The sequence below is a fragment of the Manis javanica genome, chromosome 6, assembly GCF_040802235.1.
Source record: "Manis javanica isolate MJ-LG chromosome 6, MJ_LKY, whole genome shotgun sequence".
In the NCBI taxonomy this organism is placed as follows: Eukaryota; Metazoa; Chordata; class Mammalia; order Pholidota; family Manidae; genus Manis; species Manis javanica.
In genome coordinates this window covers 128,309,821-128,336,252 of record NC_133161.1, presented here as the reverse complement: position 1 = coordinate 128,336,252, position 26,432 = coordinate 128,309,821, and the positions used below count along the sequence as shown (strand labels likewise).

The following is a 26,432-nucleotide window of genomic DNA, read 5'->3' as shown; positions in this document are numbered from 1 at the left end:
TACACATAATAATGCATATTTTGACATAAATATTATCAGGTCTTCTATCCAGGTAACAGCACAGAAGGTTCTAGAAGTTAAATAAATAGCTGAAATATCCATTAAGCAACAGAAGCAAGAAAATGAGCATCTAATTTTCGTGCTTGCTTCCAGGCTTTGAAAGTGGAATAACACTGAGTACATGAAAGATTCTAGTTTTTCAGAATAAAGGGTATCAAAGCCCAGTGTTTTGCAGCTTATCCACTTCAACATTACACCCAGAATCGATCAAACTTTTCTCAAGGTAGCTGGTATCAATCTACAGGAGGAGATAGTAGGTCATATCTCTAATCTCCTCCCTGCACAGACATACACAAGGACACCCCTTAGAGTCAGATGTGAGCGTTATATTTACGTCCCTAACTCTTGAATTCATCTGTGGTCATGTACTATTTCTGCTGCATAGTTTTACTTTATAATATTTTTTATGAACCACATTTTCTTTACCACTTAGAATGTTTTTTTTCCTAATCTCAGGTTACATAGATTTTCTCCTATATAGTACTCCAAATGTCTTATCGTTTAACATTTTTACATATATGTCGAAGATGCATTTTGAATAAATTGGTACAAGTTGTGATTTATAGATGAAAGAGCTTTTATTTTATGATTTTTTAAGCACATATACATTTCTAATATTTCCACTACCATTTTTTGCAAAGGCTATATTTTCTCCACTGAATTGACTAACAGACTTTTGTTGAGATTAGATTAACTGAGACATGTAAGGCACTCTGCATGCAGAGTCTAAGTGCCAGAAGACTACACACATAGTTCAGGAAGTTCTGTGTATAACTTCTCAAGTTACATTCAGAGCTGAATTATAGTTTGGTTGTCCCTGAACTGAATGAAGATCCTGGGGAAAGCACATTTGTGTGGGCAACAAGCAGCAGCAACTGATTGTAAGCAAAAAGGAGCCCTCAAGGAAGTCCCAACGGAGTAACAAAGCTTTTGCAGTTGGAAGAAAAGAAAATGTATGGTTTGTGCCGTTCCTTGTGTTTTAGGTGTAATTATGATATACCATAATCATTATACATGGTATCTCAAAAAATTATCACAATTTGTAGGTTTAGAACTGTATGATTAGTGAAAGTAGAACATTAAAGAAAGTTAAAGAATTTGGGAGCAAAGAAACAGTGCTTGGCAATCCAAAGTGAAAAACTTGCACAAGTAGGGGTAGACTGACACTGGCCAAGTTCAAGGTTGTCTAGTAAATGAAGCCAGGCCAGTTTGCAGGGCAAAAGGGCCCCCAAGTTCCCTGCTTCTTTCTAAAGAGAAAGTGAAGTCAGGGCACACCCTTGCCCTTCAGGAAACAGGGTTCAGGAAAGCCCATACTTGCAAAACACACTAGCATCTCCAGCTCCATTTCCCTGTCAATAGGTGACCCAGCTGAAGAGGGACCCAAACACCTGTGCTGCTTCTTCACGTTACTATTAGGAACAGAACTTTACTGCTGCTAATGGACAGGTAGGCAGCATAGTTCTTAAAAACCTGTAATTGGAAACTCAGGAAGCTTAGATACAACCTCTTACTGGCCACTCTGCCTGATGTCTCTGGACAGGGCACTTAAGTTCTTTAAAATCCTAATACCAAAATCAAGTACCAGAAGCACATATAGGATATATACCAAGGAATCAAGTAGGAAAGTCATGTGGACTATGTTCAACGTCACACAGCTAGTCTGTCATAGCCAGGTCTTCCTAATGCACCGTAAGGCATGGTCACATACCATCCCCCCAGGACCTCCTGGATCTGAGAACATATTCTAATCACTGTGGCTCTAATGTGGCACTGGACTGAAATGTTGAGTCCTTATTTAAGAAAGTTATTATCTTTCTTATCATATCTCCAAAGTCTTCTGATGTGTTTACCAGGTAGTCTAGTTTTCCTTATGATGGACCCAATTCAGAATATAACTCATTTGACAGTAAAATTATCTGAAAGTGAAATAAAGACTGCTGTGTGCATTTTCAGATGAATCAGCAAGTGTAAGAGAGACTTGAGATACATGTACTATGTGACATATGTATCATACATATGAAGTATATTCAGCCATGAGAAAGAAATAAATACTGCCATTTTTGACAATATGGATGGACCCTCAGGACATAATGCTAAGTGACATAAGCCAAAGACAGACCAACAGCACATTGTGTCACTTAGTGATGCCAGGATTCTTGTTTGAAGAGTCAAAGAATGAACTTCGCAAACACTCAAGGTAGGAGAGCAAGGCAGAGGCTTTTATTTACAGATAAAGCAAGAGGACAGAGCTCCTGCTCAGGCCAAGAGGGTGCAAGAGAGTCCCAGGGTGGTGCCTTGTCTAGGGGTTTCATAGGCAGTTGAGAGGCAAAGGGCTAGGGATGAACACCTGCTAAGTGGCCCCAAAATGTTTATCTTCAAAGAGACATTATTAAGTTTCTTATTAGTCTTCTTGTTTATTTACAAGAAATTTACTGCTCTGATTTTCTCCCAGGATAGCATCTTCCTGGTCTGGGATCCTATCAATCTAGACTGCCTGCTTTGCTCTCAATGTGGGCTGAGTTATTGTCTGTTTGTTAGAGGGAATGTTAAGAAAGTTACTTTTGAACAAACTGGGTTTTAAAATGCAACCTTATTTTCAAGATGGAATCCTTCCTGTTTGTTTTGGGCTTGCTTGTTAAATTGCCCAGGTGGCAAATCATTTGTTTAGGGCTGGAGGAAGAAAAGCAGCACCTGGGTAAAGTCAGAAAAACAAGCTGGGCCCCCAGCAGGCCAAAGCAAATCCCGCAATGGATTATCTTGCTTTGTTTTATCCAGAGGCCTTCACCCTACTCCTTCTCAGCCCAAGGTCCCTGTCTCATTAGGAATGATATCTTAATAATTAAAAATGAAAGTCAATTTTATGTAAATACAAAACAGAAAGTGGATTGTCAGAGTCTGGGAGGTAGGAGAAATAGGGAAAGGTTGGTAAAAGTTATCAATTTTCAGCTATAATGTGAATAAAGTCTGAGGATCTAATGTATAACATGGTGACTGTATTTGATATAACTATCATATAATTGAAATTTGGTAAAAGAGTAGAACTTAAAAGACCTTTCTCTCTCTCTCTCACACACACACACACACAGACATGCACACAAAGGTAAACATATGAGGTCATACATGTGTTGATTAACAGGATGGGGGAAATCCTTTCACAATAAAAAGGAAAAAAGAGATTGCTTTGAAATACCTAGGCTATGTGATGCCATAATCTTGAGCCTATCTCAGGTATGAATAAAATATGAGAAAAGTCTAGTAGTACTAGATCAGACCCCCCCCAGTGGATGCCTGGAGACTGACACAGGATTGAGGTCAGGGTGAAGTACAGGGAGAGTGGACTGAACAGGAAGTCCCCGAGAAAGACCTGTCACTCCCAGCTTGTTTGGACCCCCAGTCCTTTCATAAGGCCCCATCCAAAACTTCTAAACTTATAGCTTGGTGATTTCTGACAGTCCCAGATCCTAAGCAGTATGTCTATCTAATATGAGTGTTTATTAGCAGGGTAAGCATAACTCCAGGGGGAATATATTTTCCCAATCCAGGGCAGAATACCTTTGAAACTGAAATCGAAGGGAGAAATAAAGTGGTAGAAACCAGTTAATTGCAGTCTTCGACTTCTGCTCACCCATGTCTCTCATGACCTGTCTGCAAAAGGGACCCGACCCCAACGTCTCCAGTTAAGATATGCCCTCACTCCCCCTTGTAATTACCTATTCAGATGGATCTGGACTACTCTCCACCCCTTGAAAATATCTATTTGATATAGAGATGCACCAAGGCCAGCAGAGAAATTCTGGAAGTGTTGCAATTTTACCCACAGTAAGATAGCCCTTTAAAAATTTATTAGGGGCTCATTTTTAAATTAGCAATAATTTCTCTGTAAGTGGATAGAATTTCTTAAATTGCACATTTACAACCATAAATATTTATTAAATACTCTGTTCACACTCACATGCTGAGCAAAATAGTTTATTGTGTTCTTCTGTATAGTTATGTGACAGATTGTTTTGCAGGTAGTAGGCATGTGCCACAAGGTAGAAAGTGAACCCTAGAAAGAACACATAACAGTAGATAACAATCTTTGTTTGATATATTTTTTGTGGACTTATTGTATAATATCCTTGTAGTTTTTTTGCCACAAATATCTTATTGACTGTTGAAAAAATAAAAACGATAATAAAATGTTTTATGGTTTTGTTGTGTATCATTCTTCCTGGCAGGTTGGATATTTCCCTGACAAGTCCTCAAGATCTTCCATCCCATGCACACACAGGCAGTTATCACACACATAGGCACATGTATACACATTACATTCTTATGCTTAAAATTAACCCACATACTCTTTGGAAAAAATGTTATGTTAAACCAGATCAAACAGAATTATGAATAGCTAGTCAGAGGAATAGCCTATGGAATGGACAGAAAGTTTTCCCCTGGTGTTCCAGAGCATTCATTGGCTTTAGCAGGAAAAAAAGTTATTAATTAGGTGTTAGAAGTTCTAAGAGTTCAAACATCAAAATATAATTCTTGGCAATGAAAACAAAAAATACTGACTGTACAGTTTTACTTGAATTTTGAATTCACTGTAGGGCAGGGGGATCTCAGTTGAGAAATGTCTAGACAAATAGGAACCAAGACATTGAGCTGAGGTTGGATTATGGGATTCAATAGACAGGGAGGTAAATAATAATTAGGATAGTGCCTCCTTAATGCAGAAAATAAATAAGCAAAAAGACATGTTGGGGGCTGCAAGTCTGCTTGATTTCACTACTTCTCTGATAGAAACTTGGAGGTTTAAGTTAAATTTTTAGCCTTTCTGAAATTACTTATTTTATGATTAATGCACGATTGTTGGCAACATAGAGCAGTATATAGGATGTTCTAGATATATAAGAACAATGTATTTAGTCAAATAAAAAGAGAAGATAATATTTTTGAATTTAATTCAGCAATGTTATTTACATCTTAATTCATGCCAGATTGACAGCTAGGAAAAAAAGAGAGAGAGAAAGAAAATAAAGATGTACCAGATAATCTTCTGGCTCAAACTTGAAAACACAGTTCGATGAGGAAACACTAGTAGGAGGCACAGGGTGATTTGAAAAGCAGTAAATATATGGCTGCATCACGATTAAGAACAGGGAAAAAATCAGTAGGAATTGTGGTCTGCTGACAGATCTGCAGAATCCTCCTAAATTAGAACATATCACAGCATGAATTACATGTAAAACATGGACCCTAAAGCTTGGGGGTGAGGAATCGTAAGCAGAAAAGAAAGCAGAAATAGAGCCATGGAGATGAAAGATTTCACAGAATGTGTAGAGGGTATAGAGGAGTCCAGTGTAGCTACATGAAAGCATCCAAGCAGAGCGACTCGCAGGAAACAGGCAGGGAAAGAGGAAAGGTCATCATTTAAGTTTCTGGTAGGCCATATGCCATGCTAAAACTTCACACGTGTCATCCAAAGTAATATTACATCTTTCTGAAGTATTATCCTGCCCCATTTTATATATAATTAAAAATGGTATTATACAATTAAAGATAGCTGCCAAAATACAGAGATAAAAACCAAGTGTCACTGTATCAGCCAGGTCTCTGATATATCAGACCCCAAAGCCTATCATTATTAACACCATGCTTTCTTTCAGGAGAGCAGCTTCTGAGATTAGCAAATTCAACTAGGATCAATTTGGGGGGAACATCTGGTAAACAAGTGAGACTTCATTCCAAGGGAAATTGGGTTCCATTTAAATTTTTGGAGTGGGCAGTGATATGATCAGAACTGTCTTTAGAAGGGCATTTCTTACATTCCTCAAATCCATGTGGTCACACCCAGGCATCCTTGGACCCTTTGAGGTGCAGACTGCAAACTGAATCACAGTGACTTGCTTCTTTGGCTCATATATTGTCAGACGTCTTTCTGTCTTACTCCCAAAAAGGCTTCTGTGTTTTCTATAACATCTCAAATAATAAATGCCCTGGGGACACAGGATAAAAAGCACAGTGAATGTCCCTTTACTTGAATTCTGAATGTACCGTTTTTGACCATACCCTCTTTTTATCTATTTATTTTTATTTTATTTATTTTATTTCATTGATATACAACCGTATATTGGTTTCAAATGTAGAACATAGTGGTTCAGAAGTTATCCAGTTATTATCTGTTAACATAGGATGATGTGACAGAATCATTGACTATATTCTCCATGCTGTACTGCCTTCCCCAGGACCAACTTGTATTACGACTGAGAATTTTTGTGCCCTTTTATCTCCCTCACCCTCCGCACCCACCCACCCCAATCCCTCCCACATGGTAGCTAACAGTCCCTTCTCAGTGTCTATGAGTCTCTTGCTATTTTGTTCATTTTGTTGTGTTTTGTTTTTATATTCTACAAATAAGTGAAATCATACGGTATCTGTCTCTGCCTGGTTTATTTCACTTAGCATAAATACCCTCTAAATCCACCCATGTTGTTGTGAATGGCAGTATTTCTTTTTTATGGCTGAATAATATTCCATGTACCACTTCTACTTTATCCATTCATCTATTGATATACATCTAGGTTTTTCCATATCTTGGCTATTGCAAATAGTGCTGTGATAAGCATAAGGGTGCATACGTCTTTAGAATCAGGGAATTTGTTTTCTTTGGGTAAACTCTAGGAGTGGAATTACTGGGTCAAATGGCATTTCTATTTTTAGTTTTTTGAGGAACCTTCATATTGCTTTCCACAGTGGTTGTACCAACTTACATTCCTATCAAAAGTGTAGGAGGGTTCCCATTTCTCCACATCCTTACCAGCATTTATTTTTTGCCTTTTGGATAGTGGCCATTCTAACTGGTGTGAGGTGGAATTTCATTGTGGTTTTGATTTGCATTTCCCTGATAATTAGCAATGTGGAGCATCATTATGTGCCTGTTGGCCACCTGTATTTCTTTGGAGAAATGTCTGTTCCAGTCCTCCACCTTTTTTTTTTGAGGATATCTCTCATATTTATTGATAAAATGGCTGTTAACAACAATAAAATTCTGTATAGGGGACTTAATGCACAATCAATAATCAACCCCAAGCCTAGTTCTCAACAGTCTCCAATCTTCTGAAGCATAACGAACAATTTCTTACATGGTGAACAAATTCTTACATAGTGAATAAGTTCTTACATGGTGAACAGTACAAGGGCATTCATCACAGAAACTTTCGGTTTTGATCACGCATTATGAACTATAAACAATTAGGTCAAATATGAATATTCATTTGATTTTTATACTTGATTTATATGTGAATCCCACATTTCTCCCTTATTAATATTGTTATTATTATTATTTTTAATAAAATGCTGAAGTGGTAGGTAGATGCAAGATAAAGGTAGAAAACATAGTTTAGTGCTGTAAGAGGGCAAATGTAGATGATCAGGTCTGTGCCTATAGACTAAATATTAATCCAAGCTAGACAAGGGCAGCAAAACATCCACGGATGCAAAAGATTTCTAACAAAACAGGGGGCTGAGGTTCTAAGACTCACCTCTGTTGATCCCCAATTCCTCACCTGATGGCCCCCTGCGACTGTGCCTGTCTTACGTTGTTCCACCCTTGAGGAATCTTACCCGTCTCTGGCTAACCAGTCATCTTCCGGGGCCATACAGGGAAATGAAAAGTTGGTAAGTGAGAGAGAAGCAATATTGTTTGAAAGGTTAGCTTTTTACTTCTTTGCAGATTTATGCCCTGTGAGTTTTATGCCCAGCATTTGTCTTGAAGTATCTTTACCACTTGGAAGAATTATGATACTTGGTAATTTCGTTATGAGGCTCGAATTCTACTTAAGGGTTGTAATTAGGAAGGAAGAAGAAAAGCTATAGAAGTAGCAGACATGAGAAAACATGGGAAGATTATTTCTTTGACATACCTTCTTGTAGAGTAACATAAGCATGTATAGGTTTTAAAGTACTAATTAAATTGTGTACACACATTAACATAATAGGAATACAGCTACATAACCAAAGCAGAGCTACAATTACCAGCCATTTCCAGTGAAACCAAAAAAACCAGTTAGGCACCCTAGGCTTTTGTGAAAACTTATCAATGATATGATGGATATTGTCTAACTGAATTTGAATAGTTTGAGAAAAATCAGACAAATTAAAACAACACATTCCTGGGAACTGTTTACATTCCATATGTTCTTTTAACAGTAGATAGTCTGTAGTCGCAAGATTTTGGAGCGCTGCAACTTGCACTTCTCCTAATTCTTGGTTGTGTTCCAACAGTACAGATCCAGTCAAATTTGTTGTTTTACTGTATGCACAGGCCAGCTTAGATATCTCCTTCTTCATTCCAATGGCAAGTCCAGGAAACGGTGGGATGAATGCAGCTACAACTGCAGCAGCGCCAGGACCTTTGTTGAAGTTTTATGATGTTCATCTTCTGGAATGACTCTTCCAGAGAATGTTGATGTTGGAAGTTCTTCATATCGTATCTTAATTTGTTTTCTGTGGAGCCAAATAAGGCTTTGATCCTCTGTATAAACACAAACAAACCCTTTGCCCACACTTTGATATGCCCTTTATATCATTGTGAAGAACATATTGGAGATCACCACACAGGAACTGATTTTTTTTTTCAAGAGGAAGGAATATTATCAGAAAAATGTACTTCCATAGCTGATCATCTGACACCATTTAAATGATCAAAATTAAGGATATTTGAAGCATGCTTTAATCGTTGATTTACAGTTAGTTTTATCCTATCAGGGAGTAATCCCCCTTTTCTTTCCTTTTTTTTGTTATCATTAATCTACAATTACATGAAGAATATTATGTTTACTAGGCTCTGCCCTATACCAGATACCCCCACAAACCCCTTTACAGTCACTGTCCATCAGCATAGCAAAATGTTGTGGAATCACTACCTGTCTTCTCTGTGTTGTACATCCCTCCCCTTTCTCCCTCCACATTATGCATGCTAATCATAAGACCCTCTTTCTTCCTCCCCGCCCCCCGTTATCCCTTCCTACCCACCCATCCTCTCCAGTCCCTTTCACTTTGGTATCTGTTAGTCCATTCTTGGGTTCTGTGAATCTGATGCTGTTTTGGTCCTTCAGTTTTTCCTTTGTTCTTATACTCCACAGATGAGTGAAATCATTTCGTATTTCTCTTTCTCCGCTTGGCTTATTTCACTGAGCATAATACCCTCTACCTGAAAACATGTTGTTGCAAATGGTAGGATTTGCTTTCTTCTTATGACTGAGTAATATTCCATTGTGTATATGTACCACATCTTCTTTATCCATTCATCTACTGATGGACACTTAGGTTGCTTCCAATTCTTGGCTATTGTAAATAGTGCTGCGATAAACATAGGGGTGCATCTGTCTTTTTGAAGCTTGAGTGCTGCATTCTTAGGGTAAATTACTAGGAGTGATATTCGTGGGTCAAATGGCAGGTCTATTTTGAGCAATTTGAGGAAGCTCCATACTGCTTTCCACAATGGTTGAACTAATTTACATTCCCACCAGCAGTGTAGGAGGGTTCCCCTTTCTCCACAGCCTCGCCAACATTTGTTGTTGTTTGTGTTTTGGATGGCAGACATCCTTACTGGTGTGAGGTGATACCTCATTGTGGTTTTAATTTGCATTTCTCTGATAATTAGCAATGTGGAGCATCTTTTCATGTGTCTGTTGGCCATCTATATTTCCTTTTTGGAGAACTGTCTGTTCAGTTCTTCTGCCTATTTTTTAATTGGATTATTTGTTTTTTGTTTGTTGAGGTGGGTGAGCTCTGTATATATTTTGGATGTCAAGCCTTTATCGGATCTGTCATTTACAAATATATTCTCCCATACTGTAGGGTTCCTTTTTGTTCTATTGATTGTGTCTTTTGCTGTACAGAAGCTTTTCAGCTTCATATAGTCCCACTTGTTCATTTCTGCTGTTGTTTTCCTTGCCCGGGGAAATATGTTCAAGAAGAGGTCAGTCATGTTTATATCTAAGAGGTTTTTGCCTATGTTTTTTTATAAGAGTTTTATGGTTTCATGACTTACATTCAGGTCTTTGATCCATTTTGAATTTACTTTTGTGTATGAGGTTAGACAATGGTCCAGTTTCATTCTCCTACATGTAGCTGTCCAGTTTTGCCAGCACCATCTGTTGAAGAGACTGTCATTTTGCCATTGTATGTCCATGGCTCTTTTATCGAATATTAATTGACCGTATATGTTTGGGTTAATGTCTGGAGTCTCTAGTCTGTTCCACTGGTCTGTGGCTCTGTTCCTGTGCCAGTACCAAATTGTTTTGATTACTATGGTTTTGTCTTAGAGCTTGAAGTTGGGGAGTGAGATCCCCCCTACTGTATTCTTCTTTCTCAGGATTGCTTTGGCTATTCGGGGTCTTTGGTGTTTCCATATGAATTTTTGAATTATATGTTCCAATTCATTGAAGAATGTTGCTGGTAATTTGAGAGGGATTGCAACAAATCTGTATATTGCTTTGGGCAGGATGGCCATTTTGACGATATTAATTCTTCCTAGCCAATAGCATGGGATGAGTTTCCATTTGTTAGTTTCCCCTTCAATTTCTCTTAAGAGTGACTTGTAGTTTTCAGGGTATAGTTCTTTCACTTTTTTGGTTAGGTTTATTCCTAGGTATTTTATTCTTTTTGATACAATTGTGAATGGAATTGCTTTTCTGATTTCTCTTTCTATTGGTTCATTGTTAGGTTACAGGAAAGATACAGATTTCTGTGTGTTAATTTTGTATCCTGCAGCTTTACTGTATTCTGATATCAGTTCTAGTAGTTTTGGAGTGGAGTCTTTAGGGTTTTTTATGTACAATATCATGTCATCTGCAAAGAGTGACAGTTTAACTTCTTCTTTACCAATCTGGATTCCATGTATTTCTTTGTTTTGTCTGATTGCCGTGGCTAGGACCTCCAATAAGATGTTAAATAACAGTTGGGATGGTGGACATCTCTGTCTTGTTAATGATCTCAGAGAAAAAGTTTTCAGCTTCTCACTGTTCAGTATAATGTTGGCTGTGGGTTTATCATATATGGCCTTTATTATGTTGGGGTACTTGCCCTCTATTCCCATTTTGCTGAGAGTTTTTATCATGAATGGATGTTGAACTTTGTCAAATGCTTTTTCAGCATCTGTGGAGATGATCATGTGGTTTTTGTCTTTCTTTTTGTTGATGTGGTGGATGATGTGGATGGATTTTCGAATGTTGTACCATCCTTGCATGCCTGGGACGAATCACACTTGTCTTGGTGTACGATCCTTTTGATGTAATTTTGAATTCGATTTGCTACTATTTTGTTCAGTATTTTTGCATCTACGTTCATCAGGGATATTGGTCTGTAGTTTTCTTTTTTGATGGAGTTTTTGCCTGGTTTTGGTATTAGGGTGATGTTGGCTTCACAGAATGAGTTTGGGAGTATTCCCTCCTCTTCTATTTTTTGGAAAAGTTTAAAGAGAATGGGTATTATGTCTTCTCTGTGTGTCTGATAAAATTCCGAGGTAAATCCGTCCAGCCTGGGTTTTTTTTTCTTGGGTTGGTTTTTTATTACCGTTTCAATTTCTTCACTCATAATTGTTTTGTTTAACTTTTGTGTTTCTTCCTTCGTCAGTCTTGGAAGGTTGTATTTTTCTAGGAAGCTGTCTATTTCTTTTATGTTTTCCAGCTTATTGGCATGTATGTTTTCATAGTAGTCTTTAATAATTCTTTGTATTTCTGTGGAGTCTGTCTGATTTTTCCATTCTCATTTCTGATTCTGTTGATTTGTGTTGATTCTCTTTTTCTCTTAATAAGTTGGGCTAGAGGCTCATCTATCTTGTTGATTTTCTCAAAGAATCAGCTCTTGGTTTTGTTGATTTTTGCTATTGCTTTATTTTTCTCAATTTTGTTTACTTCTTCTCTGATCTTTATTATATCCCTCCTTCTGCTGACTTTAGGCTTCATTTGTTCTTCTTTTTCCAGTTTCGATAATTGTGATGTTAGAGTATTCATTTGGGATTGTTCTTCCTTCTTCAAGTGTGCCTAGATCGCTATATACTTTCCTCTTAGGAATGCTTTTGCTGCGTCCCACAGAAGTTGGGACTTTGTGTTGTTGTTGTCATTTGTTTCTATATATTCCTTGATCTCTGTTTTGATTTGTTCATTGCTCCATTGATTATTTAGAAGCATGTTCTTAAGCCTCCATGTGTTTGTGAGCCTTTTTGTTTTCTTTGTAGATTTTATTTCTAGTTTTATACCTTTGTGTTCTGAAAAATTGGTTGGTAGAATTTCACTATTTTGGAATTTACTAAGGCTCTTTTTGTGAGCTAGTATGTGGTCTATTCTGGAGAATGTTCCATGTGCACTTGAGAACAATGTATATCCTGTTGCTTTTGGATGTAGAGTTCTATAGATGTCTATTAGGTCCATCTGTTGTACTGTGTTGTTCAGTGCCTCTGTATCCTTATTATATTCTGCCTGGTGGATCCATCCTTTGGGGTTAGTGGTGTGTTGAAGTCTCCTAAAATGAATGCATTGCAGTCTATTTCCCGCTTTAGTTCTGTTAGTATTTGTTTCACATATGCTGGTGCTCCTGTGTTGGGTGCATATATATTTAGAATGGTTATATCCTCTTGTTGGACTGAGCCCTTTATCATTATGTAGTGATAATACATCTTTTATCTCTTGTTATTTTCTTTGTTTTGAAGTCTGTTTTGTCTGATATTAGTACTGCAACCCCTGCTTTCATCTCGCTGTTGTTTGCCTGAAATATGTTTTTCCATCCCTTGACTTTTAGTCTGTGCATGTCTTTGGGTTTTAGGTGAGTTTCTTGTAAGCAGCATGTAGATGGGTCTTTCTTTTTTACCCATTCTATTACTCTGTGTCTTTTGATTGGTGCATTAAGTTCATTTACATTTAGGATGTCTATTGAGAGATATGTACTTATTGCCATTGCAGGCTTTAGATTCGTTGTTACCAAATGTTCAAGGTTAGCTTCTTTAGTATCTTACTGCCTAACTTAGCTCGCTTATTGAGCTGTTATATACACTGTTTGGATATTCTTTTCTTCTCTCCCTTCTTATTCCTCCTCCTCCATTCTTCATATGTTGTGTGTTTTGGTCTGTGCTCTTTTTAGGAGTGTTCCCATCTAGAGCAGTCCCTGTAAGATGCCCTGTAGAGGTGGTTTGTGGGAGGCAAATCCCCTCAGCTTTTGCTTGTCTGGGAATAGTTTAATCCCACCATCATATTTAAATGATAGTCGTGTTGGATACAGTATCCTTGGTTCAAGGCCCTTCTGTTTCATTGCATTAAATATATCATGCCACTGTCTTCTGGCCTGTAGGGTTTCTGTCGAGAAGTCTGATGTTAGCCTGATGGATTTTCCTTTATAGGTGACCTTTTTCTCTCTAGCTACCTTTAAAACTCTTTCTTTTTCCTTGATCCTTGCCATTTTAATTATTATGTGTCTTGGTGTTATATTCCTTGGATCCTTTCTGTTGGGGTTTCTGTGTATTTCTGTGGTCTGTTCGATTATTTCCTCCCCCAGTTTGGGGAAGTTTTCAGCAATTATTTCTTCAAAGAGACTTTCTATCCCTTTTCCTCTCTCTTCTTCTTCTGGTACGCCTATAATACAGATCTTGTTCCTTTTGGATTGGTCACCTAGTTCTCTTAGTATTGTTTCATTCCTGGAGATCCTTTTATCTCTCTCTCTATGTCAGCTTCTATGCGTTCCTGTTCTGTAGTTTCTATTCTTTCAGTGGCCTCTTGTATCTTATCCATTCTGCTTATAAATCCTTCCAGGGTTTGTGTCATTTCTGTAATATCCTTCCTGGCATCTGTGATCTCCCTCCAGACTACATCCCATTCCTCTTGCACTTTTCTCTGCATCTGCATCAGCATGTTCATGATTTTTATTTTGAATTCCTGTTCAGGATGACTGGTTAGGTCTGTCTCCCTCTCAGGTGTTGACTCTGTGATCTTTGTTTGTGTGTAATTTTGCCTTTTCATGGTGATAGAGATAGTTTGCCTAGCTGGTACGAGTGATGGCTGGAAGAGCTTTCCTTCTTGTTGGTTTGTGTCCTTCCTCTCCTGGGAGAACAGTGATCTCTAGTGGCTTTTTCTGGGCACCTGCATGCAGACAGGGCTTCTGCTTCCTGCCTGGCTGCTATGGAGTTTATCTCCACTCTTGCTGTGGGCGTGGCCTGGCTCGGGCTGCTGCTCCAAAATGGTGGAGCCCCGTTGGAGGGGGAGAGGCTGGGAGGCTATTTATCTCCGTATGGGGCCTTCATGTTCCCTGCTGCCCAGGCAGTTTGAGTGCCAGAGATCCCTAGATTCTGGACTAAGTGTCCCACCCTACCCCTTTAAGACTTCCAAAATGCACTCACCACACCAAAACAACAACAACAACAGCAACAACAAAAATTAAATAAATAATAATAAAAAACAAAATGCTCACTTTTCTTTGTCCTCAGGCACTGGCCTCAGGCACCTGCCTACCGGTTTTGCTACCCTGTTTCCCTAGTATTGGGGTCCCTGTCCCTTTAAGACTTCCAAAAAGCACTCACCAAAAAAAAAGAGAAAAAAAAATTGCTGCTCCAGTTTCTTTGTTCTCCAGCGTCAGCCTCAGGCACCTTCTCACCAGTCCTGCTGCCCTCTTTCCACAGTATCTAGGGCCTCACGCATGCACTGTGTCTGCGCTCTGGTCTGGATGGCTGGGGCTGGGTGTTCAGCAGTCCTGGGCTCCTTCTCCCTCCCTTCTCCAACTCCTCTCCTCCCGCCGGGAGTTGGGGGAATGGGCACTCGGGTCTCGCGGCTGGGGCTTGTATCTTACCCCCTTCGTGAGGCGCTGGCTTCTCGCAGGTGTGAATGTGGTCTGGATGTTGTCCTGTGTCCTCCGGTTTCTATTTTAGGAAGATTTGTCTTTGTTATATTTTCATAGATATATGTGGTTTTGGGAGGAGATTTCTGCTGCTCTATTCATGCCGCCATCTTGGCTCCGCCCTCAAGATAAGATTTTTAAAAGCTGTGTTTTTAGTGCATCACTAATCATCATGATAGTAAATACAAAAGAGCACATCCTAACAATTTGGCATTGCTCACATCTCTAACACAAACAATGCAATTTCTTCACACAAGAAGTACAAGTACATGCTTTTTTGGTATTCTTCTAAATACAAATTTTTTGTATAAGATTGTGCATTTAACTGTAATATATATTATCATGCTTTTAATTAAAACTTGTCATGCTAAGCACACATTCTGTTCTCTATTTTTAATTTTAAAATATTTTTTAGAGACCATGTTATCATCAATAACTTCATCAATGTTTATTATCAATGAATTGTCATGCCTGGATCATTTAGCTCCCTTCTGAAGGGTTTGGACTTCTTTCCTGCTATAATGGAAAGAGTTGTAATAATTTTCTTTGTCCTTGTAGTGAGTTTATCTGTAGAAAATGGAATCATTGGATCAACGTCTATGTGCTGTTATGATATATGTGTTGAATGTCACTCCCTAAGAAATTAAACCCAGTTAAATTGCTACCAATAATGTGTGGGATTGACTGTGTCCCACAGTTTGTCATCAATATATGTCAACAGTCTTTTATTGTAAAGATTACTCTATTCAACATAAGTGAAAATGATAATCTAATTGGAAGTTTAATTTGAATATATTTAACTATGAGTGAAATTGAACATCTTTCTACATGAGCATGTTATTTATAATTGGTTCTTTTGCCCATTATTCATTTTTTTGTGTGTGTTTTTAAGATTGCAGAGTGAAATCCATTGATCCTTGAAAATTATGCTTTTATCTGGAATGTGTGTTGTAAGTATATTTTACCAGTTTGGCACTAAAATTTGTTATGGATTATGCTACTGTTTGGAGAATATAAAGGGGCATAAACAAGGCATCCACTGTTTGGCACATAGTCAAACATTAATAAATATTAATTCTCTTTATTTCTATCTTTTCTTACTTGAAATCAGAGTACATGATGGTCAAAATAAATATCACAAAAATTCTACTGAAGGTTTTAGTGATGATTTGGAGCTTTCTGAGCTCATTTCTCAACCCCTGGTGCTTAACAGTGAACCATAAATTTAAAAGATTGTTCTGATTTACAGCAAATTTTCTTCCCGTATTTCTCCTTTATTTTAGTCTCAATGACTCAATGCATTAATGAAGCATGTTGAAAGACTCAGAAAAACAATGAATGGGGAAAGGATTTGCCTTTATACAACATAGTATAGTAAAATAGTACAATGTTGAATAGAGCTGAATTTAAGCCTAAATAACTAGAGAGGTAAGAGAGGTAAAATGAAAGGAAATAAACTTGGTCAAAGCAACACATTTAAGGAAGTCTTATGATGGACTGGGCCAACCGGTGGGGTTTTCATTGTTAAAATTTGATGTGTATTGTGTCTCTCTCCACCCACACCTCATCTCCTGTATGTGTGAATGTGTTTAGGTTTATTAAGAAAGACTTTGAATTGCATAGACAAACATTATTTATATATATATATATTTTTGGAAGAGTATTTTATAACTGAACTTGGTTCAAGGAATGTAAAAGCATATTGTGTAATATATACAATATACAATCAGGTAAACATATCAAATTGATTTTAAGAATTCCATACTATTCAGATAAAAACAGTACACAGCAGGTAAGTAATTACCCATTGAAAAGTGATCTAGCATTTTGACCTCCAGATATGTCTTCATATCATAAAATTTTTCTTTTTCCCTTGGCAGATTATTTTTAACCTTTGCTTTCTCCATCAACTAAAATGACACAACAAAATAGCAGCGTAACTGAATTCATACTCTTAGGACTGACACAGGATCCTATGAGGCAGAAAATGGTCTTTGTAATCTTCTTCGTATTCTATGTAGGAACAGTAGTGGGGAATTTGCTTATTATTGTGACCATCAAGTCCAGCCAAACACTTGGGAGCCCCATGTACTTCTTCTTGTTTTATTTGTCCCTTGCTGATTCCTGCTTTTCAACTTCCGCAGCCCCTAGACTCATTGTGGATGCTCTCTCTGCAAAGAAAATCATATCTTATAATGAGTGCAAGACTCAAGTCTTTGCACTACATTTATTTGGCTGCATGGAGATCTTTGTCCTCGTCCTCATGGCCGTTGATTGCTATGTGGCCATCTACAAGCCCTTGCGGTACCCAACCATCATGAGTCGGCAGGTCTGAATCATTCTGATTGTTCTTGCACGGATTGGGTCTTTTATACATTCTATGGCTCAGATTATCCTGGCCTTGAAGTTGCCTTTCTGTGGACGCAATTTGATCGATCACTTTTTTTGTGATATGCAGCCCTTATTGAAACTTGCATGCATGGACATTTATGTGATCAACCTACTGGTGGTGTCTAATAGTGGGGCCCTTTGCTCATTCAGTTTTGTGATCCTGATGATCTCATACATTGTCATCTTACATTCTCTGAGAAACCACAGTGCAGAAGGGAGGAAAAAAGCTCTCTCCACTTGCACTTCTCACATCACTGTATTCATCTTATACTTTGGTCCCTGTATATTCATCTATACAGGTCCCCCAACCATTTTCCCCATGGACAAGATGTTGTCCGTATTTTACACCATTGGGAGACCCTTCCTCAACCCTGTCATCTACACACTGAGGAATGCAGAAGTGAAAAATGCCATGAGAAAGCTGTGGCATATCAAAACTACCTCTGAAAGCAAAAGATGAACTGACTGCAGGCCTTGGTTGAGTATTTGCTGAGTCACGGTTTAACTGAATCTCTACAGATCAATATCATAGTGTGTATCCTGACTCCCCCATGCATTCAACTACAATGCACCTGACCTCCTTACTTTTTTCTGTGTTTCTGTCCTCAAACTAGTAGCTTTCCTAACATCCTCAGCCTGACTCCCTCTTTTCCTGAGAGTACAATACTGGCATTGCTGAATGTGAAATACAACTCACTATACAGTATACTCTCTAGTTTGATAGAAAGAAAGAAAAAATATGTATATATATATATAATCACAGCAGTTCAAATATGTGAGGATTCATAAATAAAGTGTAGCTGGTTTGCTATGATTTCTAATTCCCTCCAGAACACTTTTGAAATAAGATGTCCTGCTTTCTCTTGATCTCTTTCAAAGCAAAGGAACTCACTCTGTGTATCAAGAAGTTCATTTCATTTTATCATTAATTTAGCCTTGAAATTTTCCATACTACTGTATCAAAGGATTTTTAATATAATGATATTCTATTATAGTTCTGATTGATTTCTTTAGCTCTTAAGATAAATGAGACTTATGTATGGGATTTTTTAAATGTAGTGTTACAAAGGCCTTGACATATTCAGCTACTTATATGATTGGTGTGTAGGGACTACAACAATGAAATTCTGTAACTCTCAGAATTAAAAAGTAACAGAATGCACATTATCAAGACTAAATAATAATTAAGAATACACTAGAATTACTGCATACCTTTTGAGATAGAAGTACTTAAAGGTATTTGAAAATAACCTGGTTTGATGAGAAAAAAAGTGATGACATTATTCTATGTGAAGTTGGAATATGTGAGTGAAATGAAGGAAAGCACCATAGGCATCCGGGTAGTGATCACTGACACTTGTCTTCAGTCAGTGGACTTAGAGAGAACCCACTGTTTTAGCCCATTATTGTCACATTCTTTCTCTACCTGTACATTCCTAATAAAGGTGTCATATAGATTGACATGATATAATTGTTAACATGTGACATGTGACCGAAGAGATTAACAGCTGTACCTTGGCTGTGCATGCAAGTGGTTGTATCATGATCAGTTAACATTTGTTGATTTCAGTGTATTGAAGTATCACCTCCTTAGTAATTGTTATAAGGTTTCATTTCATTTCTAGGACTGTTGCAACTAATTCATTGGAAAACTTTAGCAATAAAAGTATTGTCTTGACAAAGATATTTTTTATTACTCCACTCTAATTTCATCAAGAAAAAATCACATTGTTTTTCCTTGTATGAGCTTAGTATTGTATTGCAATAAGGCTTCCTAGTCTCCATTTTACTTACAAAGCCAAAATAGTTATCAGGCTCATAGTGTCCAACAATGGACAATACTTAAATGGAGTTCAATGATTTTTTAGTTCATTAATAAATTCACTCCTTACCTTATTACAGCTAACCCCAATTCCTATTTAAGAGAGGACATAGTCTTTACTATATATATAAGTGTTTTTACTAAAAAAAATTGCTTTCAAGATAACAGATAGAAAAGTAGGTTGGTAAACAACTTAAACTGGGTGCAACTGTAAATAACCAAAACCCTACTAGTCAATGAAGGAGCCCCAGATCAAGGGCATCTAAGTGATTTATTGGCATCAGAAAGTAATAGGCTGTGTAGAGTGGACAGCTGTGCTGATGCCCACTCAGTCAGGGTTCTGTCCCCACTTGAGAGCAGACTGAGAGGGGTGTCTCTCTCTGGAGACACAAAGGGGAGTGGCAAGAGGAAGAATCGTCCTCTCAATAGAAAAAAATATGAAAGGTGAGAGATTACAGATCACCCAGTCTTTCTTTCTGAGGGTTTATGTGTGTGTATCTTGCAGCTCATAAAAATATATGGTCCAGCATTTTCAATTCCAAATCATTGTGAAATCATTTTCCATAAGTTTCAGCAAAATGTTCATTCTTCAGGTAGGATTCTGGTTTGTGTTCTCATCATCATAAATGTTTCCTCCACAGTAGCTCTTGAAATCTCTTCCTGCAATCATAGGGAAATGATATTATGGTCACTTCAGTTAGCAAGAAGTGACAGGGGTGGTTGAGTGCAGTCCAGTGAGAGAATTGTTGTCATCATTGCAACACATAATATTATATATTCTAGACCACATTTGCTCTATTTGTCAATTAATGGAAGCAATAAAGGACAAAAGGAAGAAATATTATGGACCCATTCTGCAAGTGGTGGACTAGCGACAGCAATGAAAAGCATAGAAACTTGAAGACATGTACAATAAACTAAATGGTGACCTGTTTTTTTATTCAAATTGTAGTTACATAGCAGAAATCATCTGAATATAAAATGAAAACCAGTTACCTAGTTACTTCAGATGTTGGATATTAAGTGAAATGTTGTTTTACATTTGTCTTATTTTTCACTTTAGTTGTATTACATAGGGTTGGTGTGTAGATTATTAAATCTTCAGTCTTGCCAATGTACTGTAAAAAAATCAGTCACCCAGGACAAGCATAGACATTATCCTCACCAACTTTTAAAAATATTCCCTTAATGCATATGAAAAGCCTTCATAAGGTTCTTGGGAAATGGATTCACTTTCTCTCCTTCCATAACTTTCTGAAGATAGAGGTTATTGCTAACCTGTCTCAGCATCATTGTTCACATATATAGAGCTGATATAGTTTTATAGAATTCAGAAATATAACTAGGAACACCGGGAACAATATGAAAAACTGCAGTCCCATACATGGTTCATACACATAACACAGTTTATGCACATAACACGGTTCAAAAGTTCCTTTCGCTTTTTGAGTGAGAAATTCTGAAATTTTCATACAAACGAGGTATATGAAGAAAGAAAATAAATGTTTATCACAGTTCAGATGTAATGGAAATGATCAGGATACATTCAATTTTGGGAATCTGTTAAGTAAAAAGAAAGAAAATTAAGAAACGGTTGTTGTTGAGCAGACCTTACCACCTTAACACTGATCACTTCCCTGAAGTTTCCCTGGATTTTAATCAAAACGTAGTCAAATTATTGCCTTATTTCCTTGGGAGTATTGCATAAAAATGCTGCAATCTCTTCTGGTGGTGCTACCAAAATTATAAGAATAATTTCTCTTATAGTTAAAGTAGAGTGTTCACTGTAAGTCCAATTTTCTTCTCGTGGTATCAGAATATGGTCTTTTAAACACTTACCTTAAATGAATCAGACGAAAGAAGTTTATTTTAGGATGGCAGGTTTTTCAGAGTTAAGAAATTACATGTCCCTGGGATATGCTATCAAAAACTGGGCCATTCCTTGATAATAATACAGGAAAATATAAAAGCATGAAAATGGACTCAGTATAGTCCACTGCAATTTGAAGATTTCATTAACTCTTAACTTACCGCTCTCGTAATCAACTGGAATTCTGCTTGTGATTCATATACAATTAAACTAAAGTGAGCTTAGGTATTTTTATAGTAATGAAATTATCTTCTGTGGCAAGAGAACATATAGACATAACAATGAAATTAAATAGAATACACTTAAGTAGCATGTAACTGCCCTAAAACACAGTTGGCAGACATTTCTTCAGAAAAGGTGGCATGGTTAACTCACTTGCTTAATCATGTCTAAGTGGCTATACAAGTAGCTTTAGTCACCTTGGGAAGACTTGTCTCCTCAGATATTCATTCTGCTGAATCTTTTCCAGTAGGATAAAATAAAATGCAGAGACTTAAAAACCAATTATTCAAACACATTTGGGACAATTCTCTGAAATTATTTTGAAAAGCTCAACATGTTTTAGGATATGTATATTGGTTTAAGTTTTAGACATAGATTTACATAGAAAGTGGACCTTGAAATATCAATTAACCAGGTCATATAAGTCCAAAATGTGTACATGTGAGGTCAGTTAATTAACTCCCCTCCATCGTCCACAAACCTGTATGTAAAACATTTCCATTGGACATCCTTCAGACACGCTATTTCATTGATCTCTTGTATACATTTATAAAAATATCATAGTGCTTTGATTTCATAATCTACCATTAAATCAGGTTCGGTAAGTTACTTGAAGTTACTTCTTCGGTAAGTTTGCCCTTTAATAATGTTGTGGGGGCTAATGTGTATGCCTTTCATTTCAATTAATGTTAGAAAAATCTTTTAAGTTGCAATAAAAAAGACTGCTCTAATATTGGGGGTGCTTTCTTAAATAGCAATTTCAGTTGTGTAGATAGACTTCTTAATGAAGTACACTCATCTGATCTGTAAGCATGGAATTATTCTCTATTATTAATGTCTTCTTAAATTTCTCTCTAAAGACTTCTGCAATTCATATATGCTGTTACATATATCTTGTTGTGAGATTTATCCTTAAATATTTCATGTGTTGATTCTACTACACATGATATCTACAAATTTCATTTTCTGATTAATTTTTACTAATGGAAAATACAATGAATTTTTGTATATTGATATAATTTCCTGAAATCTTGCAAAAACTCACTACAATGAAAAAAAATTCACTCAGATTGGAAGAAACAAACCTGTTTTTTTACATGTGATATTACTATCTATGAAAAAAATCTAAAGAATGTATTACAATACTTCAAAAATGGATAAGTATCAGAGAAATGGTGGTGGTATAAAATGAATTCAGATGTAATTGCTCCTTTTTTTGTTTAACATTTATGTAGAGTAAGTATGGTTTCTTCTTTAAGTTTTTGAATAATTCACTAGTGAAGCAATATATAAAAGGGGAAAATGGAGAGATTTCTATTTTATAGTTTTGAGACAGAAAGTTCAGTTCTTTAAGATAAATAGATATTGAGATTATCTATTAATTATTTTTAAATGAGTTGTGGTAGTTTATATCATTTGAGAATTTTGTACATTCTATATATTTTTCAATTAATTGGCCATATTATATTCAAAATAATACCTTATTATTCTTTTAAAACCTGTTGTAAGTTTAGTAATAGACTCTTTAACATTAAAAACCAAAAGCCTTTGATAATAAATGATCTAGGTGTTCTGTGTCTTACCTAAGTCTATATCTTAAGAGATCTTAGTTCAAATCCTATTATGCATGTACAAATATACTTTCTTAAAAGTTCCTTCCGGTTTTTCGAAAGGATTTCACAGATGTTTCTTCATTGCCCTGACAAGAGAATTTGCTTGATACATTGTGTCACAATGTATTTTTATTTAATAGATTTTATTTCTTACACAACTTTAGGTTCACAGCAAACCTGAAAGAAAAGTACAGGGAAAACCCATATCCCCGTTCTGCTCACATGCGGACAACCTCCCCTACTGAGTGTTCCACATGTTACAGTCAAATGAATCTACGTTGACACCTATTTATCACCCAAAATTCACATTTTACACTAGGGTTCATGCTTGGTGTTGTACAATCTATCCAAAACTGTGACATACAGAAGTTTCACTGCCTGAAAAATCCTCTGCGCTCTGCACATTCATCCCTCCCTTTTCTCTAACCTTTGTTATCCACTGATTTTTTTCTATAGGTTTGCATTTTCCATAATGTCATAGTTGAAATCATACAGTAAGGTAGAACTTTCAGATTGTCTTCTTTCACTTTGTAATGGGCATTTAAATTTCCTGAATGTCTTTTCCAAGTTTGACACCTAATTTAATTTTGGCACTAAACTATATGCCGTTGTTGTATTAAATACATCTAGTCACCTACTGAAGGACAGCTTCATTGCTTCCCAGATTTGGCAATTAGGAATAAAGTTGATATAAACATCTGAGTGAAGCCAACAGGCATTTTGGTTTTTAGTTGTTACTTTATTTGTTTTTAAACCTATCTTACTTGTCTTTTCCAGTTTTTCTTTTCTTAATGTTGTAGGAAAGATCTTTGGATCCAATGGCTGCCAAGTTTGTTGGATATAATGACTGCCAATTTGCTTATCAATTTTGGGCAGGTCCATACTTAAATGTTATTATATAGTTTCTTGAGTTTAGTGGGAAATGTTATTACATTCTGGCGAATACATGGAATATAATTGTTTTCAGCATTCTGCATTACAGATTCTCATTCTGACCTCACTAGTTATGATTATTAGTTTCGATGGGACATTGGAGAGTCAACCCCAGGAACTACTTTAAAACAGATTCTACTTTAAATATTTTTCTTGCACAACAGATTTCTGAATAACACTAGAAAATGTATACATATTTTTCGATCAAAAAGTTAAATTTATTATTTTAATTTTAGACTTCAAATCTACACAACAACAGAAGATGTGTCACTATGTAGGCTCACCCCTAAATCCAAAGTTTCTCATAACATTATCATTAATATTTTTCCTTTATAATTTACTGATCAATACAAGACTGACTTATTTGGTTTGTCCCAATTGCACTTTTGACATAGCCAATTATATATACACCCCACAAATGAACTTAGTTTGAAGGTACTTTTTGTACACAAGGATTAGTATTGATTTAATTTTTACTTTCATCTATAGTCTATATTCTCTTTCATTCCATTCAGGGTACTGGTGGTGAATATAATCTATGAGATAGTTCCTGGCTTTTTCTTTCACGTTTACCCCTCTTCTTTCACAAATTTGCTTAGCCAATACACCTTCTCCTGTTAATTGTGTGCTGCCTTGGAATATAATGTTTGACACCAGACTTTTCTCATAGTGTTTTTCATCTCTGTATTTCCCAGTGTGTAGATTGAGGGATTGAACATAGGAGCAATGATGGTGTAAAATAGTGCAAGTATTTTGTCCTCAGGAAAAGTAGTAGGAGGTCTAAGGTAGATAAAGATGTCAGGACCAAAAAATAAGATGACCACAGTGATATGAGACCAACAGGTAGAGAGAGCTTTGCGTCTCCCCTCAGCCGAGAGGTTTCTTAGAGTGAACAATATAATGCCATAAGAAACAAATAGGACAACAAAGGTGACTAAGGCAACCACACCTGAAAAGGCAATCACGAGAACACTGGTGATATAGGTGTCGGTGCAGGCAACTTTCAGCAGAGGAAAAATATCACAAAAGTAGTGATCAATCTCATTAGGACCACAGAAGGGCAGCCCAACTGCTGTAGAAAACAGAGGAAAAGCATGAAGAGCCCCACCACCCCAAGCAGCTAAGATCAGCAGGTTGCACCTTGTCCTGCTCATGATGGTCATGTAGTGGAGAGGTCTGCAGATGGCAACGTAGCGATCAAAGGCCATGGACGTAAGGATGAAGATCTCGGTACCGCCAAAGAAGTGCATGGTAAGGACCTGTAACATGCAGTTACCGTAGGAGATGGTTTTTCTTTTCCACTAGAAGGTCAACAATTAATTTTGGTGTCACAGTAGAAGTATAGCAGATGTCTATGGAGGCTAAGTGAAGGAGGAAGTTGTACATTGGCTGGTGAAAAAGAGGACTGCATTGGATGGAGACAAGGATCAGAAGGTTTCCTACCAAGAGAGCCACGTAACAGAAGAAGAAGAGCACAAAGCAAAATATTTGTAGTTCTGGTTATAAGAAAGTCCCCCAAAAATGAATTCTGTGATGTTTCTATGGATTTTCATAGTTTGTGTTTATTGTATGTGAAACACAAATTAATTATATATCTGAAAGAAATAAAACGTAAATTTGGTGAAAAGTTAACAATATTAACACAATGATACAATATCTACTACAAAGTAGATTGACATGAATGGATCTTATATTAATAATGCTTGATTTATTGAATTGAATGTTTTTTCTTTTATTATGTCTCTTGATTTATATATTCACTGCAGAGAAATTGTGTAATGGTAAAATATCTATATATTTTACTTAATATTACTGGTAGTGAATAAAGTATGCAACTATTATTTTGAAAATAAAAACATTTTATTAATGTTAATTATATTATTTAGAAAACAAGAACTGTTAACTTTATTATTTAATCTAATTGAATAAAAACAAGAAAATTTTTTACATATTTTTCAATATTTATGCCTTATATATATATACAATCAATTTTCCTTCTTTAAAAATTATCTGACCAAATTCCTTCAGTTTTATGGGAATTAAACTAAAAGAAATTTAAATGAATTTAGACACCCCCCCCACTTGAACTACAGAACTTTAATTTGTGTAGATTATGGTAATTTATGCTATGTGATGAAATATTTTCAATGGGCCATTTTAAACCAATGAAACTACTGTTATATTAACAAGGAAAGAATAGTTGAAAACTATACTGCAAAAGAAAGAACATCAATTTATAACAAAAAGTTTTCAAAGAATTCAGAAAATTTACGCATTTCTCATATTTACAATTCATGTATTGAAGAGAATTTAATATGTAATGTCATTCAATATAATGTCATTTAAATTTGTGCTGGTGATTGGTGAAGATAAGGTCATTAAATTGCACAAATATTTGAATTGTATCTGTGCCATGGCTCTTGCTAGAAAGTTCTTTTTTGAGATACAACCTTAAGAAGGAACAAGATAAAGATGATACAGAGGTAACTTACAAACTTTATGGCTAGTTGTATTACTAGCACCCAGTGGTATTGTTGTAAAAATACATTAATGAAAAGTTCAGGAATTTGCATCTTTAATACCTATTGTCAATCTTAAGGAATTATTTTTACTGCAAAATGAGTGTAGGATAGAGAGAAAGCACTTCCAGGAGCTA

General features: G+C 36.4%; 2 pseudogenes; one reads left to right on the top strand and one right to left on the bottom strand.

Annotated features, from left to right (window-relative positions):
* The first annotated feature begins 16,852 nt into the window (after positions 1–16,852).
* LOC140850191 (olfactory receptor 4C11-like) lies at positions 16,853–17,776 on the top strand (annotated as a pseudogene).
* A 6,617-nt stretch (positions 17,777–24,393) lies between these two features.
* Positions 24,394–25,329, bottom strand: LOC140850190 (olfactory receptor 4P4-like; annotated as a pseudogene).
* Positions 25,330–26,432: the final 1,103 nt, after the last annotated feature.